This window comes from Falco naumanni, chromosome 6, assembly GCF_017639655.2.
Source record: "Falco naumanni isolate bFalNau1 chromosome 6, bFalNau1.pat, whole genome shotgun sequence".
NCBI lineage: Eukaryota > Metazoa > Chordata > Aves > Falconiformes > Falconidae > Falco > Falco naumanni.
In genome coordinates this window covers 52,055,640-52,061,816 of record NC_054059.1, presented here as the reverse complement: position 1 = coordinate 52,061,816, position 6,177 = coordinate 52,055,640, and positions in this window count along the sequence as shown.

Below are 6,177 nucleotides of genomic sequence, written 5' to 3'. Positions count from 1 at the left end.
TTGAGCTTGCGCAGACCCAAACTGGAATATCCACAGCGATGAGCTGCAGCACTGTGAAGATGTAGTAGCTCTGTCACGAAAGCAATTTGAACGGGTCAATGTGATACCGTGCCTTATCTCTAACCTGAGACAGCTTATTAGCATGGTGGTAAATTAGCAGTGGTGGGGCTGCTTTGCCTCTCATTCTCTAGCCAGGGCAATTCTGGCTAGCTGAAGCATCCTGCCAGCAGCTGCTCTGTAGTACGGACACAGCCCAATACCCCTGTGGTGTGAGAGGTCCATCAGGGGCATGCAACAAGTCTCCGTGAGAACAGGAGACATTTTTACAGATTTGGCCATTGAATCTGAATGTTGCTGAAAGCAAAAGCCAACTATGAAGACACCTCAGCTGCTGTTTTGGCTTGGAAATAAGGGACTTTCTCAAGTATTTTTTGTAAAGTACACTTTAGGGAACCACCATTTTCTCAGAATATTATGTATCTTCCACATTTGTGCTACCCACAAATTCAGTTTAAATTAACATAAATATAATGTTTAAAATGTCATTTACCAGTTCTATAACACAGCAATATATATTTTTAAAGCATGATTTAAAAAAAATATTTACATTAAAACAAGTATGGTTTGAAGCTCACTCTTAGTGCAATGTACTGCACTAAGTGCTGGTACCTGCAAGCTGTCCAAGTCTGTTTACACATGTTATTTCTGTTGCCACAGCTGAAGTAGAAATCTGCACAACAAACTCCGAAAGATTGACAGAACACAGATTTGGATATTAAATGTTTTTTGAAAGATGGCTTCAGAAACACTCATGCATGTGGCTGTAGACTGTAGCTGAGCCTTCACTCAGCTGTCTGTACTCAGTCTCTTGCCAAGTTTAAATCCTTTACAAAGTTACAGTTTTTAAAAAATTCAGCCTTTTTGTCTTTTCTCAGAGAAAAATCAAGTTAGAGCAGTTTTGTAGCTGAAATCCAGTATGAAGTCAGGCACTGTCAGGTATGTCAGAGCCAATGCCTGTTGAGGACTAAAATCCTCTTCCCTGCTTTTTGAACGCTGAGCCATGTTTCTGGTAGGCATTTATGACTGAAGGATTTGTCATCAGTTTTTGTTATAACTCACCTGTGGACCAATGCATGTTGTCACAAATGTTACACTTGTGAGACAATACCACAGAACACGTTATCATGCTGTGAAAGAAAGATGAGTAGTGTTCAGTCACCGTGGGTGTTTCTGTGTCTTGCCCATCTTGGTCATCCTTAAGTGACTTAGAACTACAAGCAATCTTCACGTTCAGTACAAGGGTAATTTGTGACATCTGGACCAGTAGAGTGGAAGATGCATTCAAAAGCAACAAAATGCAGTTCTAATGCTCCTGTTGGAAACGGGGAAATGATCAGAAACTTTAGTTAAGGAGTCTGTGATTTGAAGTGATGGCTTAACCTCCGTGTGCTTTGGTTTTTGCAGTGTACAAGCTGGGTGTTGATGTGAAAGCAAATGCATATTGTCCTTTTCCATTATCTGTGCATAGTCCCTTCTGGTTAATGCCAGCATCAACTGTTGAAGATAAATTAATAATGTTAAAATTGTTAGACTGTAGTACATTTTCTGCATCTGAAATACTCCTAACAAATCTTCATTGCTACTTGAAGCAATCAAATAATCAATGGGATATTGATAAAGCGAACAATTCTACGGCATTAGAGCTAAAATTAAAAATATGGCCTTTTCAGCCAAGACACAAATGGTTTTCTTAGTGGAAGTAGAAGCTAACAAATGATTGGCAGCACATTTTCATCCACCTTTGGTCAGCTGATGTGGTCAGTTGAGCTACATAAATGACTGGATTGACATGGGCTGATCAGCTGTGGTGCATGTTTATGACTTTTGCAGCAAGCACATTTTCATTCTCTGATGTTCATACCGCTTATAAACAAGAAGTCCCCAGAGTCTGGTGTTTAAAAGCTCTGCTAAGATTATTTTATGGTCAGTCCTCTTGTTTGCTATCTTACATCTAACAACTCAAGCTAAGCAACTGAGAAACCTTTTCTGCATGAGCATAAAACTTATTACTATTACTATTATCATTATTAATCCATTTACAGCCATAGATCCTTTTTTTCTGGTAATGCCAATTTGCCATTTCCCTTTGGAGAGGGCTGCACCTTGCCTTACAAGTGGAATATTGCACTGCAATTATTGTTATAACCACAGCCTATACAGTGATGCAACTCGGTCAGCCAAATCCTACTCAGGCTAAATTGTACCTTGTGGTCACTCCTGGTACCCTGCATCATCTCGGCACTAAGGCAACAGTGTTCTCAGTGTGACTAATATTTCATCCATAGTAAGCACGTGTAGAAAAATACCTTTAGACACCAAAAGTGTTCACAGGGTAGTCCAAGCTGCGATTCCCTTATATTAATTAGAAGGATACTGGATGCATTTTGAGCAATACCTGACTTCACTTCATTGTAAAATAAGAACACCCTCCTAAAAAAATGAACCCAGTTGAGATCTTGTAGTTTCCCACACACTGGGCCTTTCTGAGGGACCCTGCCATGGTGGCTGGACACTGAGGCTTGTCCGTGATGCTTGTGGTGACCTGGAAGTGGCCAGTGCTTGGTCCTGCTGCCATGGGCCTGGGAAAGCCCTCCTCTAGCTGTCTGATGCAGCGCAGAGAAGTTCTGCAGAGGTCTGAGACCTCCTCTGTTCAGTGGCTGCTGAGCTTGGAGGAAAATTTCCTTAACAAAGGGTTTTGTTAAGACCTTTAGCAAGTACTGTCCAGGACTGGCTTGCTGTCGGACCTCCAAAGCCCGCCCCATGTGCAGCACTCCCTGACTCTTGCCAGTAAAGCAGCCCTGCCTCTGTGAGACAAGCGCTCAGGCTTCAAAGGCGCTTTCTTCCTTAGTGAGGCTACATGTGCAACGCCAGAAGATTATCACAAGGGCAAGTTTTAACAGCTGAGTCGAAAACATGAAGCTGAATCCAGGACTGTTATTTATGTGAGCAATTCAAGCCTGCATTAGGAAAACACAAATTAGGAAAACACAAACACAAAAATTTCCATGTGCCTGAGTGTGGGCTTCATTTTCAGCTAGTTTTTGCTAATGCTTTTTTCAGGGCAGACTCTATACTGGAACAAGGTTTAATCCTCAGTTATTTCTTGCAGATGCTCAGTAGAAGTTTCATAAGTTCAGCTGACCCCACAGGCTAACGGCTGATATCAAGGGTGACCTGTAAACCCACTGCACTGTTACCACCTGAGATGGCTTCTGGACATTTGTAACCATGGAGTGGGTGGGTGGGTTTGTATCTTCCTCAGGTGGCTGTCAGGAGCACAAGCTCTCTGGTTGGCACACATGAAGCATAGAATCATAGCAAGTTGCCTACAGGGGTTTTATGAAATTGTGTGTAAACAGTTGGAGTGGTATGGCACAGCCCTGTTCTGCATATGGGATAATTTTACTTAATCTATTTGTTTTGAGCCCCACAGCTTCTCTGTGGCACAGCTAGCTAGGTTAACTAAATAGATGTTCTATCATAGTGGATCAATAACAGTAACTCCTTGTAAAATATACAGCTCAGCTGCCTTGGGAGAGGAATAAAATCAGCCTTAACGTTGGTAATTTCCAGATGCCACACCTTTGCTACTCACATTTCTCTGTCAAAGAAACGGTTTTCATTTACTGTGCCTTATGGGTCAGTTGGGAACAGCACCAGCTACTTCTTTAAGCACTTCGAGATTTACAGATAAGACATGCATACCAAGTATATCTTCAAGAGTTTTGGCCATGAATTTTCACTATGAGATTCTCCAGCCAAAAGCAGGGTTTCACTGAAACCAAAATGTTATCTGCAAATGACCTCTTCAGTTTTAAATGTTTGATATGAAACCGGTTTGGTAAGCGGGCTGAAATGGAAATGGTGGTCTCCTACCTACATTTTCAACTTTTTCTGTTGTCTTGATACAAAACACCAGTTATGATTTTCTATAGCTTTTGCAAGTTTTTTTTTGTCTTTCTGTTGCGAATCAGAACAGAAATCAAGTTTTCAAGTATCACAATTCATCTAAATGCTGCTGATTTTTTGTTCTATGAGGTTGCTAACACCAAGATAACTTTAAAATAGGCTGCTTACTGAAAAGGGATTGTAAAGTCAGCTCCTGCCCCAATTACATGCCTCAATGCGTATTCAAGATCATGACAGTCAACTAAAGTACTTTAATCCATGATCACTTCCCTGGGCAGCAGACTGGAGGACAAGAGTCAGATGGCTTTTAGCCTCAGTCTCATGTGAGTGCTCACTCCAAACCTCTCTGGGCCCTTTCAGACTAACACTGAATTCCGATGTGCCCCCTTGACACTTAGCAATTTTTAATACTTATAAAATATTCCGTATTCACAAATATCTCTGTGCAAAATAGTATGTGTTGTCCACATTCCCATAGATAAGTAAAAAGCAGCAGTCATACCAATCCTTCTAGTAAATATTACCCAATCCTGCAAAGATGAACCCATGAAGAATATAATTCATGGAAATGTTTATATTTATTAATTATATTATACAATGCATGTTGCTTATCATACATTATTATTTATTCACATTGTTTATACTTAGAATATTTATATGATAAAGGTCTCGGTATGCCTGCATGTTTTCCATTACAGTTTTATTATAAATTCACTCTTATTAAATCTAGGTATTCAAAAATCATAATAAAAAAACCCCTTTGGATTATTCTGACAATTCCCAAGTAATTTAAATATAATTTTGTAGAGGCAAAATTTGAGAGCATTGGCTTTTTACCTAGAATTTCAGGTATCGAGCTCCATAGCTGGAGCACGTTGGCCCACACCTTTGGACACCAGGAAATTCCAGACTAAAGGCTGCTCGCTGTGCCAGCGCAGACCTGTGCCAGGGACACATCGAACCTGTCTTCTAAATAAGCTGAACATGCACACCAAAATTAACACATTCTTGGTCAATGGGATCTACACACATAAAGCTGCACCCCTGTAGTAACACTGACATATCCCAGGTGCTGTGAATTCATTGCACACGGATTTCACTACTCCTGTACAGACATCCGTTAGAGGAATCATATTCAGAAACTCAGCATCCCTATTTTTGCAAACATACCCTCCAGATTCAATTATACTTTATTCTGATTGTAAGTATCATCTCCCAAGTTCATTTTAAAATCCGTGTAGTTCACCTACTGGCACCGAAGCCTGTTTTTTTCACGGTGCTCTTCCCTATCGCTAGTAACCTCCACTGCCTCCACTGCTCTGCGCTGAGGGACCAGTACCTCAGCTCTCTTGGGCTGTTGTACATCTCCTAAAGCATTTTCGTTTCCATTGATATATGTTCTTGGTTCATCATTAATTCACAAGCGCTCAGTGATTTCAGCAACTCTTTTTGTTGTGTGTGCAACCCTTCCTTTTAGCATGTAGGTGTTTTTGTTTCTATAGTATTTATCACCACAACAACCCTCTCCGCCCAAAAATTACCTCAAATGATTTGTTGCTACACACACCATCTTGTTTTATGTATGTATTCTACGTCCAAAAGTCCTTAGATGCAGGATGTAAAGGTCAGGTGAATACTTCTGAAGAATTCTACCTTGCCAAGCAATTGTCTAAAAAATCAGTCACTTGTTCCATCCAATGAAAAATATGAATTTCCAGTGGGGTGTGGCAGCTGTTCCCCGTATCTATGAGATTTACACATTAATCATCCTATCCAGGTCCATTAGCCTTCCCTAGCACCCAGTCACACATGTTTTAGGTTGCTCAGAACTCCCCCTGAGACGAGAAGGAAGTGTGCTTGGGTTCTCCTGAACTGTTCTTTCTTCTCCAGGGTTGGGTTCGAAGAAGCTACCCTGCAGCCCGAAGGTTGCTGGAGCTGTTCAGGGGATTTCAGTGAGCACAGATTTAGACTGCAGCTGAATACACGCTGGTAGGTAAACAAGAGTACAAGTGTTCTTCATGTCAAAAAACTGGGCATTATACAAACCCTCCAATTATCTTCAAAGCATTTAGGAAAATTTTAAAGGAACAAAACTATTTTCCCTAATTGTATATCTAAAATTAAGAGTAATTAAAGTGGGGGAGGAACCCAAATGCAAAACAAACCCATGCAAGCTGCCAGAATCCAGGGTGGTGAGTATGTTTGAAA